The sequence below is a fragment of the Motacilla alba genome, chromosome 28 (assembly GCF_015832195.1).
Source record: "Motacilla alba alba isolate MOTALB_02 chromosome 28, Motacilla_alba_V1.0_pri, whole genome shotgun sequence".
Classification (NCBI taxonomy): Eukaryota; Metazoa; Chordata; class Aves; order Passeriformes; family Motacillidae; genus Motacilla; species Motacilla alba.
This window is the reverse complement of record NC_052043.1, coordinates 1,022,874-1,041,747: the sequence shown is the minus strand read 5'-3', so window position 1 is coordinate 1,041,747 and position 18,874 is coordinate 1,022,874.

Below are 18,874 nucleotides of genomic sequence, written 5' to 3'. Positions count from 1 at the left end.
CTGCCGCGGGCTGAGGTTCGCAGGGCTGTCACACCGGGACCTGCCCTCTCCTGGGACAGAGGGACAAGAGCCCCGGAGCCGGGGGCTAACGAGGGTCCCTGGGCCGGGGCTGAGGGCGGCAGTGAGCGGGGGCTGCCGCCGGTGAGCCCCCAGGAGCCCGCGGGACCGCGGATTTCCACCGCGGGGGCAGCGGGGCCGGGCCGGGCTGGTGGGGAACCCCCCGGGGAACCCCCCGGAGCTCCCATCGGGGGCTGCCAGAGCGGGCAGGGAGCAAATCTAGGGCGGGATGGAAATGCACAACTGATCGGATCGACTTCAAGGAACACCTTTCCCCCCTTCTTTCCGCTTCTCTTCCTCCCCAGCTCCAGCAGTTGCTCTCTCCGCGCTGCTCATCTCCCTGTGTGCCCCTCTCACCGCACTCTCCTCTCTAAACAGGTGCAGTTGCCACTCAATAGACTTTAATTACCACTTCAAGGGCTCTCACCGGGGTCTGCGGGAGGGTGGAGATGAATTTTCCCGAGGATTATGCGTGCGGCTGAGTTCTCTTCAGTCAGATGGTGATGCTGCTGCCAGCCGGGATCCTTCGAGAGATGGAGATCGGTTCTTCGGCTCTCTGTTCGTGTTAACAAAAAGGAAAACTGCTGCTGAAGGGAGAAAAAAACAACCCAGCCATTACCTGGATTAATTAGCAGGACAGCAAATGGGGCCGGAGAAAAACATTACAGAAAATTTACAGCCCAGGAGCCTCAGCTGGGCCTCCAAACTGTTATTCCTTGCAAACCAGGAGTGGAGAGCTCAGCATCTCGGAAGATTTCTGTGGGAGACCGGGCTCTAAAAATACAAGTTGTTTTTAACCACTTTACCTTTTTTTTGCTCCCTGCTCTTCCCATCACGGCTCGCAGGAGAGACGTGCTGTTAATGCATCCTGCTGGGACCCTGGGGATTCCTCCCAGGGAGTGTGGGTTCGTTCCTGGCTTCAGCACAGCTCGCCTGCGACGGAGGAATTACTCCCGGTGGTTAACTAGTAACATAGCATTATTTTTATCATTAAGATCCACTTCAAAAGGCACTCCTGGAGAATGCAGAGCAGCTTCTGCCTGTCAGGACTGCCTGGAATTGTTTGCCCAGGGTGTGAGTGCACGCTTGTGGGGATGCACACAGGAGTTTGGGTGTGTGCTCCTCTGAGCTGATACATGCAGAGAGGAGCTGGGAATATAACAGGATCTTCTGGGACAAGGGAGATTTCCAAACATTTAAAAAATAACTTCTTTTACTCCACATTAACATTTCTAATTTTTTTCAGAAAATGAAACGTAGCAAGGAGATTTTTTTTTATAGCAAATTAAGCAACAATTTGCTCTGCTGCAATTAAGTTTGTTTTCCTAAACAAGAAATTCAGCAAAACTGGGGAAATCTTGCAGCCAAATGGACTTTTGCAGATGTGTTTTCCGTGAAACGTTTTGCCTAGCTCCAAAACAGCTGGGTGTGTGCAACATCTGAGCTTCTGCTTGGCTTCTGTCCTGTCCACGTGGGCTCTGTGCCCATCTGAGCTCATCCCTGAGCCAGCCCTGCTCCTGGGGCAGGGCCCAGGCTCCTCTCACCCCTCAGGCATTGTCCCAGACAAGGAGACTCTGAGGTTCCCACCTGCACTCCTGCTTGTAACCCTCATGTCCCCCCAGCTCCGGCTGCCCCACGCTCCCATCCCTGGGACTGGGCTGGGGAGGAAAGGGAAAGGAAAAGGAAAAGGGAAAGGAAAGCCCAAGCTCAATGGCTCTGTGCAATAATTCTGGAGAAAGAGCAGAGTGACCATAACACATGTCAGCCCTGAGGCACCACCTCAGTCCCTGGGAATGTTCTGTTCCTCTTTCCTCAGGCTCAGGATGGAGCTGTGCCCTGCTAAGTGGAGAGGTGGAAGACCTGGCCTGAGATGGGAAAAGGAAGTCACAGGTTGCCACTCACATTTCTCAGGTTCTCTCCTTCTCATGTAACTCATTTTTACAGCTTCTATCATTTAAAATCCTTCTGCCTTCATCACCTCTTCCTCCCACCCTCCCTTTCCTCGTGCATTTTGATTTCCAGGCCCATCTACCACATGTTTTCCTGCCATTTCTGCAGGACTGGGATGAGCATTGATCACAGCCATCTCAAGCCCATCTCTCCTTCTTCCCAAAGAGCCGATGAAAATGTCACCCATGAGATAATAATCATGTTGCTTACATCCCTTAATTGCTCTCAAAGTACACGTCGAGGCTTCAGAGCCTCTTTGAAAGGCAGGTTCTGGCCTTTGGCACGTTATTGACAGGCTGTTGATAAGCCCCTTTGTTGAGAAGCAATTTTGTCCTTTTTCCTGTACAATTTTTTGGGTTTTTTTAAAGACAGCCCTTTCAGAGAGAGTAGATTTTTAAAATAGAGCTGAGCTTTGAACGAGCAGGCATCAGAGTTATTCCTGAGGAGTGGTGGCACACGTGGGAGAGGAGAGCTACCAGCACACTCTGTGCAGGACTCTGTACAGGAAATCAAACTGAGATGAAAAATGGCTTCATCCTTGCTGCTTTTTAGTCCTTCCCCTCTCAGACCTGACAATTAGAGGTTTATTTGTTTATTTATTGTTTATTTACTACTAAAGCATTGGACGTCTCGTGTGTTCTGTTCCATGGTAAACAGGAGAAAGTGGACATTTCAGCAGTGCAGTGACTCATTTGTGTCTATTAATGATAATTCCAAGGGGTTTTTAATACCTGCTGATACAAGTGGACTGGGATTTCCTCATCATAACTGCCCCTCCTGGCCTCAAAAGCTTTGCAGGTCTGGGGCAGGGACAGAGCAGAGCCAGGCACACAGACAGAGGCTCCACCAGCAGAGCGAGCCTGTGGCTCCTGCCTGAGCAATTCCCACCTCAGCTGCTGATCCCCAGAGGACACACAGGCTTTTAAGTCACCTTTTTAACAAAGATTTATTTTAATGTGCCCCTGAGGTGAGCCAGGGTCCCTCTGGGGCAGATGCTGTGGGTCCCTCTCAAGGTGACCCCACCTCAGCCTCTGGCACGGCCAAGCTCCACACTCCAAGCCAGCTTCCAGCACAACCCTGAGCAAAATCCCCAGGCTCTTTGCAACTCAACCCCGGCCCTGAGAGAAATTAAATTCTTTCCTTTCCGAAACAATGTCCCTTGGAATGATTTTGCCCTTAATGAGCCCCGACTGGGCTGCTGTGTTCTGGAGCCACCGGTGTGCATGTTAACGAGGAGCTCTCTCCGCGTGCAGGTGTGGAGATGGCCTGCCCTGTAATGGGAGTCTGTTCAGCATCCTAAATCCCGCATTAGGCCGTGCCTGTAGGAACCCTGGCATGTTCCACGGAGACTGCCTGAAGGTAATCATCTCTCCCAGCCTCCTGGCTGGCCCTAACCGAGGGCTCAGCTTGCAGCTATTCCAGGAACCGCTGCGGACACGATAACGTTTAGCCCCTAATGCGTTCACCAGCAGCAAGGTGGGGAAAGTGCCCGTTGGTTCGGGATGAAAAGGGGAAAGGCAAAGGGCTGTGGTATCCAGAGAAACCTCCATCTCACTGGGATTTGGGTCTTGAACCCCAGGAGGGACTGCGAGCCCTGGAATTTCATTATTTTCTCTGAGCGGGTTCAAACCATGAGCGATACTCAAAAAACATCATCTGCCTCAAATTTACCTTTGAGTCCTGCTTGATTCAAATGATGCATCCCAGGACCTCCCATCCCAGAAACCAATTTCATACATCACATCCACTCAAATACCCACTGTACAACAGGTATGGGTACAGACACACACATTCAGATTTGTGTGTTGTGTGGAATTAGTCCATTCTTTAAACATTCTGGAAAAGGAGTTCTTCCAAACCCATCCCCTCACTGACAGACCAGCAGAGAGATTTAACACTGCTCTTCTAGAAAAATATACCAGCTCGTTTATTTTTGAAAGTTGTGAACTCATTAGCTGGCAATTAATGTTCCACCCACCTGTGCAGCCCCTCGTGAGGTCACATAAAACCTGCCCAGAGCTCCAAGCCCACGTCGTCAGCACTGGGTGAGAACTGCTGAGAGAAAATGTTGTCTGAATTAGATGGGGAGGATTAGAAAGGTGATAAAAGCTAAGCCAGGAGAAAATCAGACGATAAATAGGTCTGGCAAGATAGATGGATAATCTTCCTCCCCGGCCAAACCTGACAGGATAATCACCTTTTTCTGTTCTCTGGTTCCATTTGCTCTCAGATCACCAGAGCTGTACAGATATCACTGAATTTGGTTTCCTGGTACCCTGGAAATGGGGATCACTAGGTCTGTCTTTATGGACAAGGGATTTGAGGTGCCTCATTTAGGAATGGCTTTAGGTTTCTGATTAGGATTGCAACAATCACTCAAAGCCTTGCCTTCCCTTGGTTTGTTTCTCATCTCTCGCTGTGCCTGGGGCAGGGCCGAGGAGGAGCTGGTCAGACCAGAGCTGCAGCCACCTTTTCCCAGCTGAGCCAGAGTGGGAGTCAGCCCTGCCCCGTCCCTGGGGTGTCCCTGTCACCAGCAGCTGTCACCAGAGCCAGGCGCTGTGCAAGGGCACGACTCTGTTCTGGAGTCAGCCCTGCACTGTCCTCCTGTCCCCTCAGCTTTCAGGCTACAGATCATCTCTGAGCAGACCTAAACAACCCATTGGAGCAACTGAAAACCCTTTAAACATTCCCAGCTCTTTCTCTACTTGGGAAAGGGTTTGTCTGAGGTGGCCTTCGCTCTCCTTGCCCGAGAAACTCCCATTGCTCCTGATCCATGCCAGGTCTGAGCCTGCGAAGCACTGCCCTTTGCTGGAGCCTTTGCCCCCCAGATGGGGACTCCTTGTCTGAGGAGAGGAACTCGGGATAAGTTTTCAATCTCTTTGTGGCATTGATTTCTCCAAGAACGTTCGACCGGCGACACAGAGCAATGGAATATTTGATTAGCCAGAATTACAGACCGCAACGTTAATAATTGTGTGAGCTGAACTGAAAAGATCTGCACTTGTTCTCACTGGGAATGGTGCAATTTTCTCCTTTCTAAGAGAAACTTTGCTCTAATGGCAGGGTGCATTGTCATCCCACAGGGGCAGGTATTGACTATTGCCTCTGATTTTGGGGGGCTTGAATCCACGCAATTTTCACCTGGGCTGGAATCTTGTAGGTGGACTGTTCATCATGGCCCTGGATTTTCAAAAGAACTTAGCAATTTTGGACACCTTATATTTGTGTTTGAGACACTCTGAAAGGGACCGATTACAAGAGGCAGGTGCTTGGAAGTCCCTGAAAATCAGGATTAATTGGAATATGTCATGCTGAGCACCTGAAAACACTAAAATGCTTTGGAAAATCACAGGGGAGGGAGTTGTGTTTCTGAACATGACTTGGGAAGAATGTACAGCCTTAAGTAACACAGGATAAAGAGATCTTTGCATAACATTATGGAAACATCCTTTAATCCTCAGTGCAGCCAAGTGCTCGACTTCAGTTTGATTCCTGAGGGAGTTCAGTGCTGAAGTTTGTGCAAGTGCATTTGTATTCTCCTGAAGTGGAGCCTGACATTGTGTAACTTACTGTAGGTTCATGAAAAATTCTGAGTCTCCAAATTAAAATAAATCAAAAGGCAAAGTCCTCTTCTCGAGGACACGCAGGGTTTGCTGGCTTGCTGCAGGTCCATGTGCTCACCTGCAGAGCCCCAGACTGTGTGTGCCATGAAAGATCTTTCCTTTGCCCTTCCTGAACCCCTGAGGCAGAGTCCCAGAGTCAGACTCTTTAAATGCTGAGCACACATGGAACACAACTTCCATGTCCCAAGGAGCTTTAAGGTCCCTTCCAACCCAAACCATTCTGTGATTCTGTGATTTGGGTGAGCAGAAAAACCAAATCCTTTGCTCAGACTTCCCTGAGATCTCCCTCTGGCCCTGAACTGTGGCCTGAAGCTGCAGGGCTGGGGTGGACGTAGGTGGGGCAGGTGCTGTGTCCCCAGGGCAGCTGGAGGTGCAGCCCTGCAGGTGCCTGGGGCAGAACAAATCCCTGCCAAAGGCACAACAACCTCATCCTGTTTATCCAGGCTCAAAAGCTGCCGCAGATCTTGTGTCTGAAACCCACTCTCTTTTTCCTGCTGAGATTCCCAAGCACCTCCCAGTCTCCCAGCTACTGGCAGATGCCACGATTGCAGCGGAGTGGCAGCGACACACAGACAAATATTTGTGCAAGGCACACAGAGCCAGCAGCCTGGAACATTGTCTGTGTGCTGGGAGGGGGAGAGGGCAAAAGGATCCTGCCTTTAACGGGCTTGATTTCTATTGAATTTTAAACAACAAAAATCTGGATTGTCTGTGGGGCGTTTATTTCTAGCAAAACTTCAAATATTTCCTTTCAGCAGGTGACATGGGACCCTCCTGCCAGATTCATTTCCAGTTTACTCATTTTGAAGAATACTTAAAGGGTCAGGAATTAAATTGAATTAAGTTCAGACCTTACCCTGAGTCCCCTGTTCTTCAGAGACCTCTGGGTTGGATCCATCTATGAGATCTATGGAAAATTGCCATTAAAAATTTTTAAAAAGTGACAAAATATGCCCTGAACAAATGGAAAGGAAACTTTGATTAAGCAAGACTGCACAATACAAAATTTAGTTAGCTTTGAGGATATGATATCATCTGTCCTCCTATTTTTTATATTCAACATGAAATCTGATTAGGTAACTTCCCAGAATGTGGAGATAAACCCATAAAAGCAGGAACAGGTATTTGGTGCAATATCTGGCTTCTTCTGCATGGCTTTTTGGGGCAGGAGGTGAAGAACACGGGACTTTTTCCCTTATTTTACAGCTGCACTTCAAGGAGAAAAGCCTGATCTTGGTGTTGGCAGAGAGAAGGCACTGCCCAGACTGAACCTCGGCAGTTGTGGCATTCAGGACAGATCAGAGCCACTGTGTGCACACAGAACTGATGGGAGATGTTGGAGGATTTACAGAGAGATAACAAAGATATCTCTCCACTCCAGTTCCACAGGGAGACATTACCACCCTTACCTTGTTCAATGTCTATAAAATATGTCTAAAGGCTGTGTGGATAGTCAAGGCCTGAAAGGAAATAACTTTCTTTTCAAGTGTTTTTCTTCTTTTTTTCCCCCAAAAATATTTAATTCTGAAGTAAAAAATAGGAGTTTTCTTGAAATGGAGAACAGCTTGTTTCCTTTTCCTCTGAGAGGCCAACATCACTCAGGAAAAATACAAGTTTAAGGACAGGAGATGTGGCCAGGCTGAGCCTGGATTAAAGCACCTCGAGCCTCTGTTCAGCAAAGTGTTTAAACACACATTTAGTAAAGCTGGGGGAGAATTCCCAAAGAACAGGGATTCATTCAGGGGATATCCCAGCTTCCAAAAATCGAGACAAAACAAATGCAGCAAATCACTTCAGCTGGCAATAGCTCTGTGAAATGCTTCATTTCCAAAGTGCTCAAACACTTGAACGTTTTATCTTTTTTTATTTTCTAGATTAGATCCTTGGTTTAATAATCTAAAGAGAAAACAATGTTTTATTTCAGTGTGAGCCAGAGATAAATACTTTGTTGTTTTAATTTTGTCAACATTAAAAACAAAAACCAACCACTTTGTTTAATTTGATCACACTCAATTTAAAATTTCTTTTCTCTGGAGGCGAGCATTTTGGGGAAAAATCCACTCTGATTCAGCCATCGAGCACTTCAAGATAACACAACCTGTCAATGGACCCAAAGTGTGCCAGGCAGATTTTGAGTAGTCAGACAGAATCAGCCATGGAGGAAAAATAATTTCAAATAACTGTTGATGAAGCATCATCTCCCAACAGTATCTTGGTGAAATTGTTTCTCCTACAAACTAGGGGATTTTAAGAGCAACTTTACACATGACCTGCCAGTCAGACACATTTTCAAAACGAGAGTGTTGGGTTTTCCAGCATAACGCTTTGATGTTGAGTAGCCGTGAAGCGCAGGTGACGTTTGGATTCATGCAGTCACACCGTGCTTCCCAAATGTTTTCCCTGCCTGCCCTACGCGAGGCTGTGAGCGTGTCTTACCTGAGGCTGGCAGGGATGTTCGGAAAACGCCTCCATCCCCCCGTCCCTTCCCTCCTCAGCCGGCCCTTGGCTCTCAGCCAGAGCCCGAGTCCCTCCCGAGCTGCTCGGGGCAGCGGCACGGCTCCCGGCCCGTGTGTCCGTGTCGGGCAGGGCCGGATGGGGACCAGGGCATCCCTGTCCGGCACCGGCTGCCTGCGGGCAGGCGACCGGGCAGTGCCGCTCCCTTTGCCGCTCTCCCCTCTCCCGCAGAGAGCCCTCCGGGCTGGACTCACCCGGCCCCGGCGAACATCCAGCGCCGCCTCGGTGGCTCTGGGTGTGCGGCGATGTCCCGGGAGAGTCCTGCCCGCTCCCCGGTACCGGGCCCGCGTCCCGCTCCAGCCCCGCCCGGGAGGCGCCGCCGGCCGCTGTCCCTGGTGCTGATCCGCGGCCCCGCCGCCGGGATCCGCTCGGGATCTCCCCGCATCGGCCGCCCCCGAGGCCGGGGGAGAGCGGCCCCTTCCCCCGAGCGCTCGCCGGGTGCCGGGACCGGCTCCGCAGGTGGCCCAGGAGCCCCTGGCAGCGCCCCCGAGCCGCCTCGGCAGCTGCGGGGCTCACCTGTCGCTGGGCCGGCCGGGCGGCGGAGGGGCCGGGGAAGCTGCCCTGCCTCTGCCTCGGGGCTTTTATGGCCCGCCGGGGGGGCGGCGGGCGGAGCGCCCGGGCGGGGACTCCGCGCCTCGGCCAACGGCAGCGGCCGCTCCGGGCAGCTGCGGCAGCATTACATCATGGGACCGCCCGCCGTCGGTGGGAGAGTCTCGGCGGCGCTCGGCAGCGGGGCCGCACGGCAACAGGTCCGTCCGGGGAGCGGCGAGCCCCGCACACGGGCCAGCGGCGGCGGAGCGCGCCCCGAGCTCGGCCCGGGAGGGGGAACGGCGGGAACGGCCCGCAGGGAGGGCTCCGGCGTGAGCACGGAAGGTTTGCTTTGTGCGGGTCACTCCTGGGTTCCCCGGGAGCAGCCTGTCCTCACCATGCTGCCGCAGTGCCCCTCGGCCTGGGGGCTCGTACCCGCTGGTTTCCCGCTCCAATGGACAAGCCAAGCTTCAACCCTTATCATCCTCTTTTCGGGGCTGGCACAACCCCCAACCCTCCGTTTCTTCCCAGACACACCAAACTGAAAGACAGCCCAGATCTGAGTGGCTGGAATGTGTTTGGACCTCTCCTGTTTCCAGAGCAAGGAGGTCAGATAACAATTCCCTCAAGCGTGCCGAGGAGCACGGCATTCAGCACTGAGAACAAATTTATTTCCTAACCCTCACCTCCAGAAACACTCATGTTCCTGGGTTTGACTGGGGCTGTCAGCAGGGATGGGTTTGAGTTGCACCTCTAGGATGGAAAACACACAGATTGCAGATATCAATTTTTCAAGACTGCCCTAAGTTATCCCAAATGGTCAGCCTGTCAAGTAAAGCTTTGTCTACTGGTATATCCTGTGCATGGGATGTGTTACCACATGACACCAAAGGAAAAATAATAATTGGTGGCAACATTAATCAGATAGAAATCAAAATGATCCAGAGTTGAAGGCTTGGTCTGGGTAATACTTGAGATCTCTGGGTAATACTTGAGACCCACATTCAGGTCTGATTTGGGAAATTTCTGCTACAAATGGATCCCTGTGGGTAAATATGGGGCTCTTAAGACATTCAAGTAAGAGCAGATGACATGAAGGAGCCCAATTTCAACTGGCACTGGATACTATTCAAATCACAGAGCAACCACAATAAAGCCAGGTGTTCTGCTTCCAACTCTTTTTGTTTGTTTGTTTGTCTTCCCCCCGTGCCATGGATCATGGGCCAAATCCTTTGCCTGGCTCATGCCAGCCCAGCCCCTGCCCAGCCACAGCAACAGCGTTGTTTTGCCTGAGATAAAAGCTGGTCTGGGGCAGAATGTACCTGTGTGTGACACAAATCAGAGAACAGCCCGGGAGACAGAGCCTGCAGCAGGGCACGAGCCTGGCAGGACCTGATGACCTTGCCATGAATTAGTCACAGCACAAAGAACATAGATTGGTGCTGGGGTAAGAGAAGACGTTACAGCCTTGCTGGTGCCTGACCTTGGTGTGTGTCTGCAAGAGATTTTCCTTCGGGAGACAAATCTGGAAGCCACTGATCTCCCTTGGTCCAAAGCAGAAATTTGGGGGAAATATGCAAAGAATGAGAGCTGAAGCTGTAAACAACATCTTATGGAAAATGCTGAGGGATGCCCAAGTCCTTGGATACCTAATTCCCTTAGAAGAGCTTGGAAAGGAAACCCAGGGTAAAGGAAGAACCCCAATTCTCCCAGCCTGGCCCCAGAGCAGAGGGGCTCCAGGTCTCTGTATCTACAAAGAACAGCCATTTTGCAGCAGTTCACAAGGGAGGAGTGTGCACAGACACTGCCTGTTTTCCTGAGAGCTGCAGCCTCTTCTTTTAGGGCTGTTGGGCAGGACTTTGGACTCAAGTCCTTTCTCTGCATTCTAATTGATGATGCTGGCCAGTAAATTCAGTTGAGGCTTCAGAAATATGATTTTCAAAGGGATCCAAGTGTTGAACACAAGCTGTACCTGTCCAGCCCAAACTGTCTCAAGCCTGCTGTACTTACTCAAAAGATTCGTTTGAAATGTTGGGCGTATTTTGAGTAGAGAGCTGGGAACTCTCTGTGTCCGTGGCACATTCATTCTCCCCGGCTTTTCCACCTGGGGAGACTCCTCTGCCTCACTCATTTACATTCAAGATTTGTTTCGGTGGAAGAGGGGATCGGACAGATTTTTTTTTCACGGAGAAATTCCGGGATGAACTTAGAATCCACAACAAGAAAGGTCGCTGTTTGATTTAATTATTTTGAGTTGTTTTCCACCCCGTACTCGGAGCAGCCCTCGCGGCTCAGTAATTAGCAGTGGAATGGAGGGGGAGCGCGCTGGACTTTGGCCCCATCTGACCTGATTCATACAACATTTCTGATTAATGCACCTGGTCACATGGCAGCTGTCAGCGACTTGTTGCTGGGCATCCAGAGGTTTCCAAGGGAACCACTCCCTCTCCTGCCAATGCTCCTCAACAAGTGAGGGAGAGCTCGGTCCCGAGGGCCTGACGCCAGCCGGACAGAAGACGGGAGCAAAGGTGTGCGGAGAAACACCCGAAACAGAAAGCACTCGCGTGGAATTCGGGGATGCTCCTGGCGGAGCGGCTCGGGCAGAGCCCTGCGGTGAGAGCTGGGCTCCCTGAGCCGTGAGCTGCCTTTGGCTCAGCCCTGCCGAGAGCTGCGCGCCCGTCCCAGCCCACGCACCCCGCACTCGCCCACCCGAGCAAACCGCACCACAAACTCCACAACACCCCCGGAGCAGAGATGCTCCGTGGGAGTTCTGCAAGAGGAGCTATGGACACGCTCGAGACCCCTTTCCTGAGGTGTGTTTAAAAAGTCTCCTAATCACAGAGGCCTCGGTGGAAGCCTTGCACGGCTGCACGCGCGGATCCAGCCTACCTGCATCCTTTGCGGGCTGGCACAGAGCTCCCACGTTGACCAATCTCCTCTCCCTCCCCAAATCCCTTTCCCCGCACATGCAGCTGGAGCTCTGCCCACATGCAGGCGTGGCAGCCTCCACACACAGCAGCTCCTCACACCTCCCTCCGCAGTCCCTCCCTGCGGAGGTGCTACCTGCAGGCACCACACAGCTCTGTTTGCACGCAGAGCAGAGAACCACACGCAAATTCAAGCTGGAAAAGCCCTCTAAATACCACTGAGTCCAACTGTTAACTCAGTACTGCCGAATCTACCCACAAACCTTCCAGTGCAAAGGGAAACTGAGGCACGGGCAGTCTCTGCAAAGCTCCCTGCAGTGCAGAGAGTACTCAGAGCCACAGCTTTGAGCACAGTAGAGGAGGCTGCAGGACAGAGGATCACAGGATGGTTTGGGTTGGAAGGGACCTTTAAGATCACCCAGTTCCATCCCCTGCCACAGGCAGGGACACCTTCCACTAAACCATTTACATGATGGGAAGGGAAAGATTCAGAGCCTGGTTCCTCTACCTGTAACTTAGTCATACATCAGAACGTTTCATGCAGGAGGTGTATCCGACTGAGGAGAAACGTTATTTGGGCTAAGACCAAAGGATTTGCAACAGGAGTGTCCTGGGTTTGGTTTGGGTAACGTTAATTTTCATTCTAGTAGCTGGAGGCACGATCAAAACTGCCTGTGAGACAGTGTAAGTGAAGGATGCACCAGGAAAGTACGACTCCAGGAAGGGCAGAGAAGGCTACAAATGAACAGCAGCTCGTTAGAGTCAAGGTCTGGACAGACTCAGCCACGCCGGTGTGGGGCTGAGCTCTCCCTCCACGCTCAGATTACGCCTGCAAAAGGACAAGGGGATGTTTGTGTGGAATAACCCACTTTTAATGAGGTGTCTGCCAAAGGCGCAATCAAGGAGGGCAGAGTCGCCTCAGGGGACTGGGGATGTCTCTCCTGCCTTTATCTCGGTGCTGTATTGAACCCCGTGTGCCTGTGCTTGAACCGGTGACATTGAGAGCATCACAAACATAATGAGGAGGAAGAGGTCGCTCCGAGGCGTGTGCCTGTCCTTGGTGGGGTTTGGGCTCACGGCTCCCGCGAGAGACGCTCGGCTGCTGCAGCACTTAAAAGGAGAATATTGTACAGAGTAAAGCCCATGCAAACAGAGTAAACAAGGAGCTTGAGAACTGGATCTGTCAGGGACTAGTGTAGCTTGTAAAGAGAGGTTAAGGAAAAAAAAAAAGAAATAAATAAAAAACAAGCTGAAGAGCAAACAAGATCACTGGAGGCAATATTTCCACAAGCATTAAAAGTAGAACCTATGCTCCATTTTCAGAAGTGCTTTTAACACATAGAAGTCATAATCACATGCCCTTCCAATAAAATCTGGGATTCTACTTCCCTCAGGTATTTTAGACGCTGTTTCTCACAACACAGGGAGTCAGTGCCCCAGTGAAATTACCAGGCCAGTTTAAAACAAACAAAAGGAATTGCTTTTTCTCACAGCACATAATTAAATCTTGGAGCTCGTTTGCCACAGGAGATCTTGTAGCCTGAAAATATAAATAGGTTCAAAAGGTTTTAGACAAGATTATGGAGGTTTGGTCTATCAGTGATGATTAAACGTAATAGTTTGGATGCAACATCCAAGCAGACCCCACAGATTGCTGGAAGCTACAAAACTGCAGTTGGGAGAAGCCTTATTCTGTAACACAGCCTTGTGACCTGTCCTGAGTATCTTCCTCTGGTCACATCCAGGGCCAGCACACTGGGATAAGGACGTGCCTCCTGTGGAGCAGTCAGACCATGTTTATAGTCCTCCCTGCACCCCACTCCAACTCAAACACCCAAGCCTTGTTTTGGATGAAAATGATGGAAAATAAACCCCTTGTGAGGCGCTGCAGCGTGTGCTCTGCTAGAGAGCAGTCTTATTCATTAAGGGAATGGTCTTGTATGCATTTGGGCCTGTTATCAGTAACACTCCAAAGGGAAATGGACTACTTAAACCTATTATATCACTGCTTTATTCACCATGTGCTGCCATTTACCTCCTACATGACGCTGGGCTCTAATAGCACCAGTTCTGAGAAACCCTGCACATTAGCCACAAGCAGCTCATTAATCCACTGTTTTCATTCTTGCAAAAAAATGGGCTCCAACCACATGAGAGCTCAGATGCCGAGTGCTCAGCCAGAACCAAAACAGCTTTGTTGTGCCAGCAGTTCGGAGGTAGCCCCAAACAGAACAGCACTTCCAGCTGATGGAGCACAAAGGGGGATCCTTGGGCTTGGGGGAACGAGGGCTGTGCAAGCAGGGAACGGGACAAAGCTGTCAGCCAGCAGCTGCTGCAGGGAGACTTGGAAAATCCAATTCCTGGAGGCTCCAAGTCTGTATGGTGCTCACTAGGATGCAGCTCCATCCCAGGATATCAATTGTCCCAGACAGAAGGAAAAAAATGAAAGGCATGTCTTGAACTCCAGCACGGGGAGTCCATGAGCAGGCTGGGGACTGGCAGAATTAATTCTGAGCAGGTACAATGAGCTCCTCCTGGAGAGCCCTTGAGGAAAATGAAAGGCCCCATGTGCCAGCCCGAGGCACAGCCCGGGGAGTCCTTTGGCCGCTCGGCAAACACGCAGCGGCTGTGGCACAAAGCAGCTGCCACATCTGTTCCATCAGGGACAAGAGCCCTGTAAGGGCCTGGCCTTTCCCTCCCGAGCCTGCTCCTGTTCCGTGCTCCATCTCCTGGCTGCTGCATTCCCTGACCCAGCTCCTCTCCATCCCAGGGCAGAGCTCCTGCAGAACTGCGTGGGTGTCTCCAAACAGGATTATTGCTGCTGAAATCTCCAAGGCTAACAAACGAACCCTTTAACTGGAAGATGGACAGGAGCTCACATGAAAACAACTGCTCATCCACATGGGAGTAACAGAACATCTGTGTTCACAAACGAAGCACAAACCAGGAACGAGGGGCAATGCTTTTTCATGAATGAGACTTCAGGAATCTGAGCTCTGTTCTTCTGGTCACTTTTTCCTCTCTTATTTATCCTGCCAGCTCTGTCCCTGTCACAGATCTCTCCCGGAGCCATCAGGGGGCACAGAATGTAGAATATCCTGAGCTGGAAGGGCCCCACATGGATCATCAAGTCCAATTCCTGAAAGTGTTGCTTTATTTGAGCTGGCTTAGTGAAAAATGTAAGCAGGGAAATCAGACTTAGAGGTGAACAGTTGAGTTTATTTCTGCTCTGGGGTGAGGACATGAGTGAAATGGGAGGCAAGGGGCAGAGGGCTGCTGGTGGTGCCAGAATTCCTGCCTGGCTGGGCTCTTAGTTCTGCTCAGGAGAACTGACAGTCCCACCATGCACACTGCCCAGGAAGACTGAGGCAGATAAAATCCCTCTTGCCAAAAGGAAATGTGATTCCAGGATCCTGCACCCTCCCTGCTCCAATGTGTCTGTGCAGAACAGCTCTCAATGAGCAGGGCGCTGAGAGGCACTTACAGAGGCATTTAGTCTCACACAAAACATTCTCCTGGGGCACAAGGGGGATGGAGCAAGGCCGGGCAGACTCCTCTCATCGAGCTCAGCTCCGCTGAAATCAATACATGATTAGGCAGCGACTCCAGCCCTTAATATTCCACCTCTGCACAGTACCATGCTTGTGCTGAACAAGGAAGATCTAGGCTAGACGTGGGGAAAAATTCTTTGCAGCGATAGGAATAATATATCCTGCAACAATCACTTCACCCAGGGGCACGACCTCCAGAGCTCTGACCTGTGCGAGTGACAGGCCCCAGCTCCAGGCTGCCTGTGCCCCTGTCCCCTCCAGCTGAAGCTGCCACGCCGAGTGCCACGGCAAACAAGCTGCAAACCCCTCTCCCCACCTCCTGCCTCTCCCTGCCCCACCTGAGGCCCTGTTTTCTCTCGTGATGTTTCTAATGAACCTAAGTGGCTGCAAGCAGAAAGTTTCCACTTCCCGCCTCGGGGCTGATTAGCGCGGAGCCGCCGCCGGCAGCATCCCGGCTGGCTGGGAACCCTCGGGGGAGCGATGAAGCCGCGCTCCGTGCCCTCTGCTCAGCGAGCACCATTAGAGCACCGACTGCCTAACCTGGCAACTGAGAGAGCAGGACCTCGCTGCTCTGGCTGCTGGGCCGAGGTCTCTGGAAAACACGGGCTGGTGCATGCATGGATGATATCCTGCAGTCCTCGACACAGAGCTGCAGCAGCAGAACCCGGAGAAGAGGAAGTGAAATACCTTTATCAGGCATGCTGCAATAAGCTTGGCTGGTGCTGCTCAAGGAGAGCTGGTCTCACCTACTCTTTCTGTGTGTGCTTAATGCTGTCAGGAGACAGTTCCCTGCATCCCTGGCAGATGGAGACTCTTTGTGTCCTGAGGGGGGAAAAGGGGCAGGTGCCAGGTGCTGCTCCACGTCTCCATCACTGAACAGCGACAAAGATCAGGGCTGGCCGATGCCACGTGCCCTCTCTTGCTTTTGGGTTACACTTGGAGCTCCAGGCTGTTCCTGGAAATCTGGGCTGAAACAGAAGGCTTGGGTTGCCCCGCGATCACCTTAGGGATGGGAGGGGAAAGTAAACAGGATTCTGCTCAGCACTGCAGAGACCAACTGCTCCAGCGTTGCCTGGCAGATGGGGCCCAAGAGGGAGACCATCTGTTTCCCAGTGAAGCCCTAAACTTCTCCCTGTGAGACCCTGGGCTGAAGAGATCCAACAGGGTTCAGTGGGTGCAGAGGCACAGGGGAGCAGCTGTGACCTGGAGGGCTCCTCCAGTCCTTGGTGAGCAACTTCCAGAGCTGAGCCAGGGCTTGGACCTTGAGTCTGTGGGCTGTTGGATTCCTGAGCGTTCCTGTTCCCTACATTCATTTTTATTCTTTCTCTCTACACATCTCCACCCTCTTTTCCTCTTGGCAGCCCTTCCCAGGTCCGTGCAGTGCTGTGGAACAGTCTGTGTTCCCTGTTGCAGAGCTGGGCAGGGGCTGTGTGGTTCACAGCTCTGCCCTCTGCCCACGGCATCTCCTTGTGCCACAGACCCCACCTGGCTGTGCCAAGGCCACCTGCCCAATCCCTGGCTGTTGACACTTCACCTGGCTCCCGCAGCACCTCCCGGTGATACCAGCAGGGTTAAAAAGAGGCACACTGGGGAGGTTGGAGAAATGCTGTTAGACCCAAGGGCAGGGGTTGGCATCTCAGAGAGGAGGGGATGGCATCCAGGGAAAGCTGGAGAAGGAAAGAGCAATTTGCTGCTAGTCAGCATGTCTGGGAAGCTGGGAACATATTGCACTAAACCGATAATAACACCTTGAACAGCAGGGTGCTCCTTTCCATCTGGCCTCGTGCTGGGCTCGGGCTCTGTCATTTCTTCCCCCCTGCAGCCAGGGAATCTGAGGCACTGGGCTGGCACAGGTCACCCAGCCAGGCTGCAGCTGGAAAGAGGAGAGCTGCCACAGCCTCTTGGCTCTCCTTCTGCCCCAACTCCATCCTCCTTCGGCTGGGGAGCGGGAAGGCACTGGAGCTCTTCGCTTAATTAGAAGTAACAGCTGAAGCACTTGAGAAACAAAAGCTCCTTTCTGTCTCTGCCCCACTTTTACTTGGGAGCCAGGGGTGGGGAGCAAATTGCTTGGAAGCCAGAAAGCGCCCTGGATCTTGTCACCATGGCTGCACAGGCACAGCCTCCTGTTATCTCCAGAGGAACAAAACCCTCCTCCCACCCTCCCTTGTCTCAGCTGGAGCTGATAAAAGGAGAAGAAATAAACAAAACAAATAATAGTAGTAATAAGAATAGAAAAATAGCCCAGCCCAAACCAGCAAATAAATATTCAGAGAATGAACCAATCTTCTGCAGAACGTATTATTTTCTGCAGTGGATTTTGGGCTGTTGGAGAGGACTCCGATGAGTATTTCAGGTTATAGAGGCCATCTCAGGAATACTGGGATTTACACAGTCACAACTCAGGAGCATCCCCGATGAGGCCATTTGCTGGAGAATAACAATCTCTACCTCTCTCCACACAATTGTATCATTCTGATTTATTTTTATATATGGATGTCCGCACTAATAACACGATCAGATGTAACTTTTATGTCTTCTTATTTGGAACTCACCATGATCACACCCCTAAGCTGTCAACAAGAGCTGGACTCCTGCCTCTTCTGCTTCTGGCTCACCCCCCGTGCAGGGACAGAGAGTGCTGTCAAATGCTCCCTGAGCTCTGGCAGCCTTGGGGCTGTCACCGTTCCCTGGGGAGCCTGGTCAGTGCCCACCACCCTCTGGGGGAAGAACCTTTGTCTAATATTCCACCTAACCTGCCCCTGACAGACGACACATTTTTCTGCTACCACAGTTAACTGCTTTTGGTACCTGGGCACCTCCAGTCTCCGCTGCAGTGTGGGCTTTAGAATGTAAATCATAATGCAAACCAAAGTGGGCTGTTGCTGTTTTTGTTGTGTTCTCACAACCAAACAGCTAAAAATACATCAAATAGTAGAGCTGTAAAGCAGTGAAAACTAGCAGCTATATATTTGTATTTTGAGAGAAATTAGGGCTGTTCTGGTTGCTCCAGACGGGCTTCCTACAGGAACTGGGTGGATAATTTCACTGGGTGCTTCATGCAGCAGAGCTCTGACCATCTGCTGAAGGGAACATACCTTTTAACAACATGTCTCGCTTTGGCTCCGTGCCTCCAGGGCCACCTCCCTACAACAGGCACTATTTCAGTGCTTAATTACATTTACTGTTAAAAAGGACAACTTATTTTTAGTGCCTGTCTTTCCAATATCAGCTGGTGGCCGGCGAATATTCCACGCCTGTGTGTGCCCATGGGAAGCAGTGTGTTTAAATCAGCCTGGGAATTATGTAGGCCATTGTAGCTGATGGCCCAGGGTGGCTCTAAGCTGTCTTGTATTTAAAAAAAAAAAAATTATTCATGTATGAACAAACAAATGAAGGGGAATAGGAACAACTGATACTTCAGCTTAACCTAGTTTCCTCCTTTTGGCACTGGCTGGCACACTCAGTGCTTTGGCTCACCTACTTTTTTACTATCAGTAGTAGAAATTATAACACTTGCAATTTTAGCATGCAAATTATGACTTTGTAATACAATGAACATTTTATTAAGTTTTTTTTTTTTGTTTATGGCTTTTTCTTGCAACTGCAAAAGAATATCAAGCTGTCCTTGCAAAAAGACCGAATTAAATGGCTGATTATGTCTTTCCACTTCTCCACACCCACAATTTCCCCCACTGGTTTTTGGCCCAGTGTAGCAAAGGTGGGA